Genomic DNA, 16,967 nt, shown 5'->3' with positions numbered 1-16,967 from the left:
AGCAAGGGTTGGTGGCTATTCTTGTCCGTCACCTGTCACCTGCTCTTCCTGTTCCACCAGCCCCAGGCTGTCTTAAAGGAAAGGGAGACAGAAGACAGAGCTACAGGCTCAACTTGGGAAACCAAAAGTAGGTGGGATCTGCGTCCGATTTGTGGGTGAAGTCTTGGAAGTTGAGCCTCACAGTGACCCCGCTCCCAGGCCTGCCACCACCCACCACCGGTAACCTCAGACGGCAACAGTAGAATAGAAATGGCCGGTGGTCACCTACACCAAGAAGGCCAGGGCCACTCAACCCCCAGTGTGTTCAGGGGACCATGTGACATTCCCTTCTCTTCCCCTTTGTCCAAGAAGGAACCCAGGTGAGCCCAGGAAAGGCTTGTGGATCCAAGGGGGCCCTGCAGCAGCCTGGGATGGCATGAAGTCAGCTTGGAACCATAAACACGGCCATCTTGGTGGATGACGGAGGGGACAGGGATCCCCAACACAGGGGAGCCGAGAGAAGGGGAGAGAGCCCAGGTGGAATCGATGGAGACGAATCCAAACGGACCAAGAAAACCTGGTTTGGGAGTTCGGCTCAGGTTGACCAGGAGTCCCTCCTCACCCTCAGTCCAGTGGGGTCCAAAACAGAAATCAGGCTGAGTGGTAAAAACATAAGGAGGCGACAAGAGAACATGGGGGGTTTGTAGCCTGAAAAATGTAGTCCCACTGAGAAGAAGAGAAACAGAACTTGAACTTGAAGACCCGGGTTCAAACGGTGCCATCCCACAGACGTGGAGGTGGTTTGAGACAAATCCCTTAACCTAGTTGGTTTGGGTTTGGTTTTTTGTTTGTTTGTTGAGATTAATACCTCCTTGAACCAGGACATGTGACTTCTCTTGTAAACACTGTAGACGCTGACAAGTCACCAGAGGGATGGATGTGACCCCCCCCTCAAGAAAAGTCCTGGTAACCCCCACCGCACTCTGAAGGAGGTGGTGATAACAGGACTGGGTATAAAAACCAGGAGATGGGACAAGAGGAGAATTGTCAGAGAAGATGGGGGGAAGGGAGGTGCTGCAACCCACCACACCAGAAGCTTTAGTCAAGGACACGCCTTGCAGAAATATACACAAATCAAAAGACAGAGCGTGAACTGCATGATTACTGTGAGGTCAGCTTAAGCTAAGAGAAGGTGAAAAACTAAGCAAGGAGGAGAGGGTTCTGATTGTGATGATAGGTCCAGCCTGCATGAGGGTCTATACACCACAAGTGTGCCCAGACCAAAGCCACCAAAGGCCGAATGTTCTGATATTCAGATGCTGACCACAATGGCGGTGGTAGGGGGGGGGAATAGAAGTTCATTGGATTAGACAAAAATGGAATGAGGGGAAGGGAGAGGGATGGGAATGGGAAAGACAGTGGAATGAACGGGACATCACTCTCCTATGTTCATATATGAACACATCATCAGTGTAACGCCACATCATGTACAACCACAAGAACGGGAAGTTATACTCCATGTACATATAATATGTCGAAATACAGTCTACTGTCATGTATAGCCAAAAAGAACAAATGAATTCCCTTGGTCTTAGCCCTTGACATATCAAGTGTACAAAGGATCTAAATAACATAGTAAATGAAGTTGGTATTATGAGTATGCATATTCAGTACAAAAAGCATTTGCTGAGCACCTACTACGTGCCTAACGTTGTTCTAAGGTGCTGAAGAGATAGGCATGAAATAAACTGAAATAATGAATGTGAGCTTGTGGGGCTCGCATTGTGGCACAGAAAGGAAGACGTGATTGCCAGGCTCAGACGAGGCCTGCTGGGTCTCTTCACGGTAAAGTTGCTATATTTGCTCTTGTAAATAATAAATTTCCTCTTGGGAGATGCACTGAGATTATGTCAACATTCTGTTTCTTATTATCTATTTACTTACAGGCGTTAGCATTCATTGAAGCCTCTTGCCTGAAACAATTGTTGCTATGGTGACTGCCATGTGGTGGTTTCCTAATTCCTTCACAGCGCCCACATGTACTAATTGGAATTCTACCGCAAGCACGATGTATCCCTTTCTTCCCATTTATTTAGCCATATATTTACTTAAGTCTGCAGGGACTCATGGGTTTTTATTTTACTCTAATTTATCACCCAATACTATTGTTATTTATTTTTAGGTCCAAATGGTGTCAGATCTGGCTGTCGGGTAGGCCTTAAAACTGGCTTCTGAATCATTCCAACATGTCCCATCATTTGAGCACTGCCTTTCTTTCAAGTACAAGATATTCTAGACTCAAAATGTGCTCCCCTACCCTTGTTCTGGGGTTAACCATCTCTCCTACAATCCCTGGTTCTCCTTTTTGGAGGATGCTATTTAGACACCAAGATACGGGTACTAAGTGTGTCCATTGTTACTGAGATGTCATTGCTTATAGGTCCTTGCAGAGAACAGAGAAAGAGAAGAGCAAGAAACACATCTAGATATTTAGACACACACACACACACACACACACACACATATATTTATTTATTTATTTATTTTTACATATCCCCACCTATGTTTAAAACCATAAGCTCATGCTGATAGCTATAGTGTCAATCCAACATCACTGAGTTTATGCTATCCTCTCCTATATATATATATATATATATTTATATATATGTCTTTTATATATATTTATATGTCATATATATATTCATATATATTTATATATATATATATGTCTTCCTCCTTTCTAGGAATGAGAAACATGTCTCTCCTTATCACAATATATTTACTTATTAGGATGCATACAAGGTAGTTTCAGATTATTTTTTAAAACCAGATATTTTGAGGAGGTAAGTCTATAAAATGTAAAAGGCTTTGCACAAAGAAGACAGAATAGTGCAGACCAAAATAGGCATCGGAGAAGGCTCTCACAGGTATCAAAGCGGATCTTTCCAAAAAACCAGCAAGAAACCTCAAGTTCAAGAACATGAATACAAAAAAAAAGAAAAGAAAAAAAAAACTAGATGAGAACCCATCATTTGGATGTTAATTGAGCCAAATATAAAATCCTAAGCTCAAAGTTGTTTTGCATCACAAATTTGAAAATACCGATTAAATTGTCTTTCGGGGGCTTCTAGACTTCATGTTTATTAACTTTTGCTTCACGATTCCTTTTCTCTCCATTGTGTGACCTTTTATACTTCATGCTGGGCCAAACCAGCATGGGTTTTATTTTCAATGCCTTAATCATCTTGAGTTTTTAATACCAGTGTGTGTGTTTTAAGACCTTTAACGATTCTCTTTCATATCAGCCTGTAAAAATGTCTTGTGAATGCGACTTCTCATTCTAAGAACTATTAAAACATGATTTATGCCTATTTTAAAGTCTTTCTTTTCATATTTCCTCTTTTCCTTGTGTTTTGGTTTTTGAGGGTACTCCAACTGTTACCTGCCCTTTAATAATGTCATTTCCCAAATTATTTGTTCATTTCTAATGGTGTGTTTATCTTTCCGCTGACAAAAAAGAAAACCCCAGAAGAGCTAAGAAATAAACAGTGTAAAATCAGTCATCCATGGGGGAAAAAAAAAATAACCACATCATCAGATTTCTTAACAACACTGAATTTCAGAAGACAGAGAAAAGCGATGTCTACAGAGATCTCAGGGGAAATTATGTGAGATCTAGAGTTCTAGCTCTAGTCCGACCTTTGAAGAATACCAGTGCCATCAAAGGTAAGCACCAAAGCTCAGGAAAGAGAAAAATCAATCCCTAAAAAAAAAAATAAAAATAAGTACAATTAATTGAGCAGAAGAAAATGTCATAATTGTGTAAATTCACATTTTGGGGTATTCCATAGGAAATCATGTGCATAAAAATAAGGTTAATAAAAATAATTACTTGGAATTTTTAAAAACATGTCCACTATGATTTAATAGATATCTCATTACATGGATAGTATAGTATAATTGAAGCCTGGGTTTATTATCTGAAAGATTATGCTGAGAGAGTCCCAGAATTAATCATAAAAGGATAAAAAGATGGAAAGTCTTGGGCAAAGTTCAGAGAAATGGAGAATAAATACAAAGTCCCACCCTGTGCCTATTAGTACCTCCAGAAGGATGAAACAGAAATGATGGAGGAGATAAAAGAGAAGAAATGAAGAAATAATGGAGGAAAATTTCCCCCAAGATAAACACATGTAAATCTATAAACAGCCTAACTCTGTGTAAAATATAATGTTTCTTTTCAGGGATTCATCAAATTGACCTCACATACTCTCGATCTTGAAAAAAGGCTTGAAAAGAGGAAAACACAGGTTGTAAGATACAATGGAGGTAACCTCAGGAATATAAGGAAGGGAGACCCCAGGACCCTTGCACAGCAGGTCCCAGAAGTAACTAGCTTATATCTAAGCACAAATCAGAGAGCTCTGGGTCAGATGTCTTTAAACATAAAGAAGACATTCAGCAGAGAATAAAGCAAAATTTGGAGCACTCCCGTGTTTACTGCAGCACTATTCACGATAAGTAAGATGTGGGATCAACCTACACAACCATCAATGGATGAATGGATAAAGAGAACGTGATTAGATAGATAGAAAGATAGATAGGGATACACACACTGCAATATTATTCATCCATAAAGAATAATGAAATCTTGTCATTTGCAGCAAAATGCATAGAACTGGAAGGCATTTTGTCAAGAGAAGTCAGCCAGACACAAAAAGACAAACACCGAATGCTCTCATTCATACTTAGAAGCTAAAGAACACAGATGGAATCTGACCTAACTTTCCTGAGTACATCTATGAATATACCACGGTGAGTTTCAACATCATGTACATCCACAAGACAGGGATCCTAATTAGAATAAGATGTACTCCATGTTTGTTTAAACATGTCAAAATAGACTATATTATCATGTATAACTAACAAGAACAAATGAAATTTTTTTAAATATAAATGAAAACATAGATCCGAATGAATAATCATAATAATTAGAGGTTGGGAGGTGGAGGAGAGTCTATAAAGGAGATTGGATCATGGGTACCAAGACCAGTTCCAAATGGGTCCTGGTGTTCCGCAGCACAAGATAACTCTAGTTCACAAGAATTTATCAAATATTTTATTGAAGAAAGGAATCGTAAGCTCCCAACATAAGAAACCTCATGAGGAGAAGAAAATGCGAATTACGCGAATGTTGTGTGTGTTGAAATATCACACAGAGCCCCATTAATATGTACAACTAGTGCATGTTCATCAGAAGATGAATAAAGGAAAAGAGAAACATGACGAATTTTAGGTAAGTCGTGAAGACAGGTTTCTTGAGCTAAGGGCAAAAAAAAAAAGAAGGAGAAAGAAAAGGTAATGTGACATTGCCCAGCTGAAAAGAAAATTCTATAAGAAACTCAGGCTCCAAATAGGAAGTTAACTAAAAAAGTGTTTTTGAGCAATTGAAAGACTGAGAAAAAAATCCATTTTATTTTGATACCCTGAAATACTTTCCTTCCAGCACAGAGATTTAGCAGCACAGGTCAGATTTTATTTTCCATACATCCCACAACTCCACAATGAAAGATATGACTATGATCATGTATTGCCTGTGGTAATGGTTCTCTGTTTTAAACCTGTTAACAAAATGTCAGCCGGGTGTGGTGGTACACATCTGTGATTCCAGCAACTCCAGACGCTGAGGCAGGAGGATCACAAGTTTGAGGCCAGCCTGGGCAACTTAGATCCAGTCTGGGAATGTCCCTCAGTGAGAAAGCACTCTAGGGTTCAAACCTCAGTACTAGAAAAAAATATATATATTGTAAACCTTGCAATGTATAGAAGCTGAGACTGGAAGAAGCAGGAAACATGAAGAAAATCATAGGAGTCCTAATTTCCCCTTGTTGTATCAAGAGAGGCTGGGGCTGGGGCTCAGTGGTAGCGTGCTCCCCTAGCACACATGAGGCACTAGGTTCGATCCTCAGCACCATATAAAAATGAAATAAAGGGGCTGGGGATGTGGCTCAAGCGGTAGCACGCTCGCCTGGCACGCGTGCGGCCCGGGTTCGATCCTCAGCACCACATACAAACAAAGATGTTGTGTCTGCCGAAAACTAAAAAAAAAAATAAACATTAAAATTCTCTCTCTCTTTTAAAAAAAATGAAATAAAGGTTGTGCGTCCACCTACAACTAAAAAATAAATATTAAAAAAAAAGAAGGTATGAAGAGATGGCGTCTAAAGCTAATGGCACAAGAAATAAAAGCTTAAAGATCAGAGTTAATGTGTAGGAGTCATTACTGGGAAAAACTATTAATAATCAAATAGCTGGCTAAATTTGGAAGAAGGATTTTAAGACCATTCCTAACTTTCAGAATAGAGCTTCAGCAAAAAAAAAAAAAAAAAAAAAAAACAGTCTACAGGGTGATAAGTTAAAAAGGAAAATTGGTCTGAGGTTCTGGCTCAGTGGGAGAGCACTTGACTAGCTCTAGTGTGTGAGGCACTGGGCTTGATTCTCAGCACCACATATAAATAAATAAATAAATATCCATCAACAACTAAAAAATATTTTTTTTAAAAAAGAAAGTAAAAGTTGCTGGGCACAGTGGTGCATGCCTGTCATCCCAGAGACTCGGGAGGCTGAGGCAGGAGGATCTTGATTTCAAAGCCAGCCTCAGCAAAAGCGAGGCGCTAAGCAACTCAGTGAGATCTTGTCTCTAAATAAAATACAAAATAGGGCTGGTCAAGTGCCCCTGAGTTCAATACCTAGTACCCTCACACACACACAAAAAAAAATATTAAGTTAAATAGTTTATATACAATGAGAAGTAAAACTTCCAAAATGTTGTTTAAGTTGTGGATGTCACAACCAGAATCACTGAGAAGAGAAATGGTTCAAAAGTGGATTATTCTGAGGAGTGGAATGAGGGGAGGAACACTTTGCTTTCCACGCTAGGTCTTTCTATGTTGCTTAGTTTTATTGTTTTTTTAATATATATTTGTGCTCTAATTTAGTAATGATTTTTTAATGTGTTAAAATATTAGAGCAACCACTGAAGAATAGAATAGGATCTATAACTTCCAAAACCCAATATGGAAAAAAAATGAACCAAAGAAATTCAATCAATGGAACAACATACAGGAGAATGTGGGGGTGCAAAAAAAAATCAGGAAGAGCGGTGAGCAGAAAACAAAATATCATGGCAAGAGGAAAACTCACAAAACTCTTTGATGGGAAGGTAAACTACTGCATTAAAGGAGGGAAATGTATTAAGGAATAGATTACAAAGGACTTCGTAAAGGGTTTGGGTATCCTGTCTGTGTAATCAGCAAGAAAATGAAGTTGTGAATTCAGAAAGAAACTTAAAAGAGTCGGAAAGAAGAAGAAGAAAGAAATGGGCTGTCTATTCTGGGACCAAAGCCAGAAGTGAGCCAAACCCAGAACTGGAGTCCAGTCAGGTACCCTGGGGAGTCCAGTTGGGACCTAATGGTGTCAGGGACATTTCTAGCCACTCCATTACAAGGTATTGTAGGTTAAATTGTGTCCCCCATTCCAGATTCTAATCCTTAGTACCTCAGAACATTTCTGTACTTGGAGGTAAGGTCTTTAAAGAGGTAATTAAGTTCAAATGGGGTCATTAGGGTTGGCCCTTATCCAGGAACCCAGAGGCACTGTACCACTGAGCCCCATCCCCAGCCCTGTTGATTTTTTATTTTGAGACAGGATCTCACTAAGTTGCTGAGGCTGGCGTTGAACTTGCAATTCTCCTGCCTCAGCCTCCCGAGTCTCTGGGATTACAGGAATGTGCCACCACACACAGCTAGCTGGTTTCCGTCTAAGAACAAGAAATTTAGACAATATGGGGGGGGGGGGGGCATGTGTGTTAATCAGCTTTCCGCTGCTGTGACAAAACTCTTGAGATAATCAAAAGGAGGAAAAATTATTTCAGCTCAGTTTCAGAAATTTCAGTTCATGGTCACTTGACTGCATTATGTTGGGGCCCATGGCAAGGCAGAACATCATGGCAGAGGGTGGCTGGTGGAGCAAAGCTGTTCACTTCTCAGTGGCCAGGAAGCAGAAAGAGAAAGGGGCCAGGGCCCGATATCCCCTTTGAGGCCATGCCCCCAATAGCCTAACTTCCTTCCGCTAGGCTCCACCTCCCAGCAGCACCGCAGGCTGGTGTCTGAGCCTTTAGCCTAGGAGCCCCTAGAGGACACTTAGTAATACCCCAAGCCATAATACCATGTGGAGACCCAGAGCAGATGGCCCTCCGCAATCAAGGAGAGACACCTCAGAGGAAATCAACCCTGCTAACACCTTGATCTTGGGCTTCCAGCTTCCAGAACCATAAGAAAACCTATCTCTGTGGTAAAGTTAGCCAGTCTGTAGTCATTTGTTGTGGACACCCTAGCAGACCAATACAGAGGGTCTTGGTCATTAGAAAAGCCAACAAAGTGAGCAGAGAAAACAGTAACATCGGGCAGAACGAGGTATGGCCGCACCAGCTCTTGGAGGTGTGGGGAGTAGTTCTGGAAGTTTCTGAACAGTGGACCAAGTCAGAGAGGGAGAAGCGGGTCCGGGGTACAGATCCAAGGCCCTGGGCTGCACTGGAGCTGAGGGAAACCCCAACTAGGGCAGCTCTATTTTACCTTTCCCTGCATCTTAGGCAGAAAATGTTGACCAAGTCCATGTTCCCTTGCTCTGTGAGCATTGATGGGGGAAGGAAAAGTCGCACATGGGGCAGCAGGGCTTGTTCTTCTGGTGGCTTGTGAACTGGCCACCTTGTTTGCTTGTCTTATCCCTGGCTGTCACTGAGCCCATTTAAAGGAATCAGGATGTATAGAGTCAACAGAGTCCGCCAATAATCTCCAGTTAAATGACACAGACTCAAAGTCAGGATAGACAAAGAGACCAATGAACAGAAGAGAGTACAAGATTCAATCCTAAACACAAATCCAATCCTCCCGTCTTCAACAAAGGTACCAAGTCAATGCAATGGAGAAAGAAAAGACCTTTAAAAAAAATGATCCTGGAATTATTTGATATCCACAGAGGAAAGGAATCTCCATCTCAACATCTCTAGCAATTAGAGAAATGCAAATCAAAACTACTCTAAATTTTATCTCACTTCAGTCAGAATGGCAGCTATCAAGAATATAAACAATAAGTGTTGGCGAGGATGTGGGGAAAAAGGTACATTTAAACATTGCTAGTGGGACTGTTAATTGGTGCAGCTAATCAGGAAAGCAGTATGGAGATTCCTTGGAAATCTGGGAATGGAACCACCATTTGACCCAGCTATCCCTCTCCTTGGTTTATGCTCACAGGACTTAAAATCAGCATACTACAGGGACACAGCCACATCAATGTTGATAGTAGCACAATTCACAATAGCTATATTACGGAACCAACCTAATGCCCTTCAGTAGATGAATGGATAAAGAAACTGTGGTATATGTATACACAAGGGAACATTACTCAGCATTAAAAGAGAATAAAATCATGGCATTTGCAGGTAAATGAATGAAGTTGGAGAATAGAATGCTAAGTGAAGTAAACCAATCCCAAAAAACCAAAGGCTACATGTTTTCTTTGATATGAGGATGCTGACTCATAATGGTGATGGCAGGAGGGTGGGTAGAGCACGGGAAGAATGGAGGAACTTTAGATAGGGCAAAGGGGAGGGCAAGGGGTTTGGGATGACGGTGGAAAGAGTTAGACATCACTACCCTAAGTCCATGTATGAAGACACAGATGGTGTGAAAATACTTTGTGTACAATCAGTGACTTGAAAAATCGTGCTCTATATGTGTAATATTAAATGAATTGCATTCTGCTATTATGTATAACAAATTAGAATAAATAAATAATGTAATAAAAATTTAAAAATAAAATTAATCCCTTAACATTCAAAAAAATGATGCTGGAACTATTTGATATCCACAGAGGAAAAGAATCCCCACCTCTCATCCCATGCACAAAAAAATTAATCATAAGCCAAATATAAAAGGTATCAAGTTCCATTTTTTGAAGGAACAAAACACTTGGACAGAGACTTCATTTGCCAACAAGCACATGAAAAGGAGCTGAACACTGCTTGTTGTCAAGGAAATGCAAATGACAGAGATTCGCTGTTTGTCTATTTGCTTGTTTTTAATTCTGGGCTATAAAAGACATACCAAAAACAAAAAGACCCCCTCAAAGAGGTGGGAGGTAAAATGAACAGAAAACAAGCACTCTCATTCATCGTTGTTAAAAATATAAATTGGCACAGATTTTTTTTTTTTTAATTTGGAGAGCAATTAGAATTTAGTGCCATTTTACATGCAATAACATTTGATGCTGAGATATCGATGTTAGGAGAAAATAAAGAAAAACTCACTGGTATGCACAAAGATGTATACACAAAAGTGTTCACTCAAATTTAGAAAAGCAAAAATTTGGAAACTCTCTACAACACCCACTAATATGGGGAGGAATTAAATAAATTATGATACATCCATTATTCAGATAGCAAATGGAATTGTTAAAAGGAGAAGCTATGCTTATATTTACTGACATGCAGAGATCTCCAAGATATGTAGACCTATTAGGAGGTAAAAAGAAAGAACGCACTACAGAATGCAAAGGATCTTATTTAAATTATTAAAGATTTAAGTGAATCTTTACACTTACGTAAATAAAGGTGAGGAAAATTTCCGGAAGGATTCACATGCATCTCTTTCATACTATTTTTTTTCCTCTATTTCTATATTATTTGAATTGTTGATCATTAGGATGAATTTACTTGCCGCCTACGTAATTCAAAGAAAATAAAACTACTTTTACAAGGTCACATCACATACCCTGTGCTGAAAGCTTTTTGTCCATTATTTCATTAAATTCCATGAGATGGGCACAGATACTCATTACATGGAAAGCTGAAGCTTAGAAAATTTAAGTTAGTGGGGTCTCAATGGCATGCTAAAATAATTTAGGGAGATTTAAAAAAAAAGTCTAATGTGTGGCCCTCATCTCAAATCTACACAATCACAATCTCTGTGTTTTCCAGGAATACGTATTTTGTAAAAAGCTCCCAATGGTGTTTTTAATGTATAGCCAGAGCTGCAAATGAAGGGTTCACATGGGTTTTCCTTGCTAGGTCACATTGATAGCCCATGGTAGAGCAGGCTCTGGAATTCAGGGCCATAGTGCCACTTTATACACAGAAGATGATACCGATATATGTCTCAGTCCATAGTCTGTAGCTATAACAAAATACCTGAGATTGAGTAATTTATAAAGAATAGAGGTTTATTCTGCTCATTGGTCTGGAGACTTGGAAACCCAAGGGCATGGTGCTGACATCTGCTCAGAGCCTTCTTGCTGCATTATAACATAGTAAAGGGTATCGTGTGGTGAGACAGAGCAAATGTTCTAGCTTGGGTCTCTCTATTCTTATAGAACCACCCTCATGACCTCATCTAATTTCAATAACTCCAAAGGCCCCTCCTCCAAATATCATTAGCATGTGAATTGGGGGATTAAGTTTCCAACAGATAAACACTTGGGAGATACATATAAACCATAGCAATATAGAGATAAATATAAATATGAATGATACAACTACATCTTCTATATATTGATTTGGTGGGGGGGGGTACTGGGGATTGAACTCAGGGGCACTCCACCACTGAGCCCCATCCCCAGCCCTATTTTGTATTTTATTTAGAGACAGGGTCTCACTGAGTTGCTTAGCGCCTCACTTTTGCTGAGGCTGGCTTTGAACTCATGATCCTCCTCAGCCTCAGCCTCCCAAGCCACTGGAATGACAGGCACGTGCCACCATGCCCAGCCCCCTTTTTTAATTGTTAATGAAGAAGCCTCAAGTATAAAGTGACCAATACACTGTTTCTTCCTGCTCCTTCCAGAATGCCCACCCTCATTTTCCAGCTTTCCACAATGGTCCCTGAAACTCCTGAGGGTCAACGTCCCAAAGGTTTAACAATCAGCACAGGCACTAGGCAATCAGAATGGACACTGGGCTGAGCACTGGAGCAGGACTGAGATTTTAACATTTGGACCACTGGACCCTGAAGATCTCAAAGATTTCGAGAGAAGGTGGCCGTGGAGCATCATTCAGAGGACTCAAGATGGCAGCTGTTTATGAACTACTATGGAAACAATTTGATATTTAAACAACCAGTATGATCTCATCAGTGTTGCCTGTGTCTGGACTGAGATCTGAGTTTTTCTTTTTTTTTTGTTTTTTGTTTTTGGTTTTGTTGGGGTGGGGGGGTGTGAGGCAGGTATCCAGGATTGAACCCAGGGGCCTTAACCACAGAGCCACGTCCCCAGCCCTTTTATATTTTTTTTAAGAAGCATCTTGCTAAGTTGCTCAGGGCCTCAATAAGTTGCTGAGGCTGGCCTTGAACTTGTGATCCTCCTGCCTCAGTACCCCCCACCAGGTCGCTGGGATTATAGGTATATACCACCATGCCCAGTGAGATCTGAGTATTTTTTTTAAAAAAGGTTGTTCTAAAATAGTCTGTCAGACAACTATTTCACATCTCTACCCAAAGACTGCCTCTGGAGTACTGTTAGAGGCTGGAAAGTCATCTGTATCCACACCAAGCAGCCTCCACCAGCTGCTGTGTGCCCGGCAGCCCCCACTCATTCCCAGCTCCATGGGGTTTGTCATTTTGCTGCTTCTTGCCATATTTCCACCCTGAAGTGGCAGCTCCAGTTGTGTTTCCCAGATAATTCCCAAGGAGCTAATTGCCACCTGCCGATTTCCTGCAAACACTCTACTTCACACATGTGATTAATCAGAGAGCTCTGGACTGTTCCGAGGAGGCGAGTGCGTGTGTGTGTGTGTTTCATTAGTGTGGTGGATGGAAATCACAGGCAATGTTTGCTCACAGAGCTCCATTAGCAAAATGGCAGAGAAAACAAAATCACAAAACACCATCAACTGCAAGTTCTCAGATGGTATACAAACGACAAGGGAAGTCGGCCGACGATTCACTGACTGCATTCTGCAACCGAGCAGCAGAGAGATGGCTGTTTGGTGTTTGTGTTTCTTGGAGAAACCAAACTTCAAAACAGTTTTGTGAGTTTTTGGTAAAGTATCTTCTTCTTTGGACTCAGGAAGAACCTTGTGCCCCGTGCTAGCTCTCTCATGGATTCCCTGGGAGCTCTCTGCAAACGACTCAAGCCTCCGGTTTGCTTGGCTGTAAAATTCGAGGTGATAATTTCTAAGTCACCAGAGATAATATGCTCATTTAATATCTTAGAATCACCTGGGTTGCAAGGGCTAGAAATTCAGCTCATGGTGACTTAAGCAAAACAATTTAATAACTCAAAAAAAGGACCAGGTTTTCTGGCTCCAGGTGCAGGTGGATCTAGGGGCTCCAATGACTTCAGAACTCTATGGAACCCTCTCCATTTTTTGGCCCTGCTCTCCTCTGTGTGGACCTCATTCTCAGGCAGACTCTTGGCAAACTGAGAGTCAAGTCAGCAGCTCCAGGAGTAAGTTCATCTGCTGAGCCGCCACAGAGGACAGGTGTGGATCTCACCTCCCTCGAGAGATGACCGCTGCCAATTCTGAGACCACCGAGCTTGGGCAGGGTTACCTGCCTGCTCACTGAGACCCAAACTCCAGAGATCAGCACACAATCAGTCACACATGTGAAGACACAGCTGGACCCCAGACACCCCAACCAAGCAAGAGAGTATTAAGGGCAACCTGGCCCTACCCGACAGTGTTCATAAGTGGGAAAACTGGAGTTCTAACACCAGGATTTGAATTCCAACACGGATATTCAACCTCCCTGATATGCTGAGCGACAAGAGAAAGCAGTTTGCCCCCAGAAGGGGCTGATTAGCCCTTCCTAACACGTTCCTTTCAGTCCTCCATCAACAGTGAAAAGCAGGTGGTTCACAGATTCAAACCCAGGCACCTCTGGCCAAGGTGATCACTTGCCATTTTCTGTTTCCAAGAATCTCTGAAAGCTTGTGGGATTTCCTACAGGGCAGTCTCATACTACCCCAGACTCAGATTCTGATCTCAGAGGCATGGAACCTTAATTGGCATTTCGCTCCTTAATCAGACAGCCCCCTTACCCCATCGCAGCTGAGGAAGGTCTTGTTCTGTCTCTTCCATTTTCTCTCCTGCTCAACTTCTCTAGGGATGTGAAGAGCGCCTTTTAGTGTGACACTGTAACAGGGTTATCCTGTGACAGCTGATCAATATTAGCCACAGAGATTGGAGGGTCTTTAAGTGACTTCCTCTTAAAAAAAAAAAAAAAAAAGTAAATCCAGAGCAAATGAGTCTTATCAGGACAGATAAAAGGAACAGGTACAGAAGGCTGGAGCCCTTGTTAGAAAATGATGAAAGGGGTTCCCTTCAACAGATGAATGGATAAAGAAAATGCAGTACATATATACAAGGAATATTACTCAGCCTTAAAGAAGAATGAGATGATGGCATTTCCTGGTAAACAGTTGGAACTGGAGACCATCATGCTAAGTGAAATAAGCCAATCCCCAAAAAACCAAAGGCCAAATGTTCTCTCTGATATGCAGATGCTGACTCACAATAGCTGGGGGGAGGGAGGAGTGGAGGTTCACCAGATTGGACAGAGGGGAGTGAGGGGAACAGAGGGGGGATGGGAATGGGAAAGACAGTAGAATGAATGGGACATCACTTTCCTATGTTCATATATGAACACACGACCAGCTTTAACACCACATCATGTACAACCACAAGAATGGGAAGTTATCCTCCAAGTATGTATAATATGTCAAAATACGTCCTACTGTCATGTATAACTAAAAAGAATAAATGAAAAATAAAAATGAAATGATGCAGGGATAGAGGTCCCGATAGAGGAGACTCACTTCCTGGGTGTTATGAAAGGCAACTTCAGCCTAACTGAAAAAATAATGCACATAAAAACAGAAAATGAAGGTGAGCAGCAGCTTCTGGATCAAATCTGTTCCCGCCTAGCTCTGAGGAGCATTAAATCCTTTCGGATACCGAACGGAGCCTGTTCACCTCGGCAGTCACTGTAGCTGAAAGAATAGGGTTAGATGCAGCACAAACTCTACCGTCTGAGCACCTGGCCTTGATTCCAAGACCCTTGACTCGGTAGGCTAAAACACTCTGAGCATGGTACTTCTCTTTGCTCCCATTTCCTTGTGGGTAGAGGGGGACAATCAGCCTCTACACCCTCCCCCCGCCCAGTGATGGCAGAAAAGGAAATTAGTTAATACACATGAGATAGTTAAAACCAAGCCTGGCTCATAATAAGCACTTGACACACATTAATGCAAACATCAACCTGGACCCCCTTCCCAGGAAGCCCTGGGCTGCATGTATGTGTCTGATTGGGTGAGTGCCCCGGAGGAGCATGGGGGACACAATCCAACCTACAGCCTTTTCCCTTCTCTTCCGTCTGATCAATGATGTGGTGCTCTAGGGTGTGGGCCTGCCTCCTCCTCCTTCTTCCCATTTTCTCCCTTTTTTTCATTAAGTCTGGTGGCCTTACGTAGATGCCAATGGCCTCCAGACCTGTATCTGCATTCCTGACCTCTCCATTGCGGTCGACCCAACTGTCAGCTTGACACTTATATATCTAATAGGGACCCCGAAACTATTGTGCCTAAAACAAGATTAGTGATTTTCCCCTGCGCCTCTCCACCCCGAACCCACATTACTCTCATTAGAAGGCAAAATTTCCTCTAACCTAGTGCACAATGTCATCTTCTATCACTTCACTCGACAATGCTAAGCCCCATCATCTCTCCCCCATCAACACACTGTAGTAACGTCAACCCAGTTGTTCAAATCGAAACACCAGGAGCCAATTCTCGATTCCTCCCTTTCTCTTAATGCTTCATCGCCAAACCTTTACAAACCTGACAGTTCCGCATCCAAAATATGTGGAACACATCCACCTTGCTCCCACTCTACATCCAAGCCATCATCATGTTTTGCCAGAACTAAATTCATAGGCCTAGGTCAACTCTCCTTCCCTTAACTTGTCCCCCTCCAACCCAATCTCAACATCATCGCTGTGGCTCTACCACATCAAAAAAAAAAAAAAAAAAAAAAAAAGCCAATCATTCCACTCCTAGCTGAAAACCTTTATGTGCCCATTTTTTGGAATCAATTCCAAACCTTTCCACATGGACTGCAAGGCTCCTTCTACGTGGTCTGGCCCCTGCCCAGCCTTGTAATTGACCCTGGCCTCATGTCTCACAGCTGCTCATGATGCCCCAGCCATGGTGGACTCCTTCCAGTTGATAGAACAGCTCACAGTTTCCCTCCCTGAGATCTCTGTGTACATTTAACACTCTCCCTTCCAGGGATGCTTTTCCATAAACTCTGCATTCATATGGCTCCTTATCACCCTTCAGAGCTCAGCCCAAATATCAAACCACAAAAAAGGCCTTTTTTCTTGATCAAGTTTTCTAAAGTAACTCCTGCCCCATTACTCTGTGTCCATCATCCTTTTTTCCTCTTGGCATTTACTACAGCTGGAAATTCTCCTGCTTCTGAGCGTGTCTGCTTGGCACACTGTCGGCCGCCTCCTCCCATCTTCACTAGAGTGGAGTCTCCTGAAGGGCAGGAATCAGGTCTGTCTCACCACTGTTCAGTACTCAGTACTTGGCCTGAAAATAACTAGCTTCTAAATATGGGTGGGATGTATAGGTGAATAAAGAAATTAATAGACCCTAGGAGTCATTTTATTCGAATATACCCATATTTGAATAAATATACCCATAACTGAATATTTGAATAAAATATGCATATATAATATCTATTCATACATACGCACATGCACACACATATCAGCATACTATTTCCATAGCAGCTCTACCCCAAGAGTATACACTAAGAATATACCCCAAGAGTATCCCAGAGCAGAGGTGGCCCTGCCTTCCCATAGCAATGAACATACTTTCCATTGCTCTCATTAGAAGCCAAAATTTCCTCTAACCTGAGTTCACAATGTCAT

This window comes from Marmota monax, unplaced genomic scaffold (assembly GCF_021218885.2).
Source record: "Marmota monax isolate L192 unplaced genomic scaffold, Marmota_monax_Labrador192_F-V1.1 WCK01_AAM20220418_F8-fsc00086, whole genome shotgun sequence".
Classification (NCBI taxonomy): domain Eukaryota; kingdom Metazoa; phylum Chordata; class Mammalia; order Rodentia; family Sciuridae; genus Marmota; species Marmota monax.
This window is presented reverse-complemented; position numbering follows the sequence as displayed.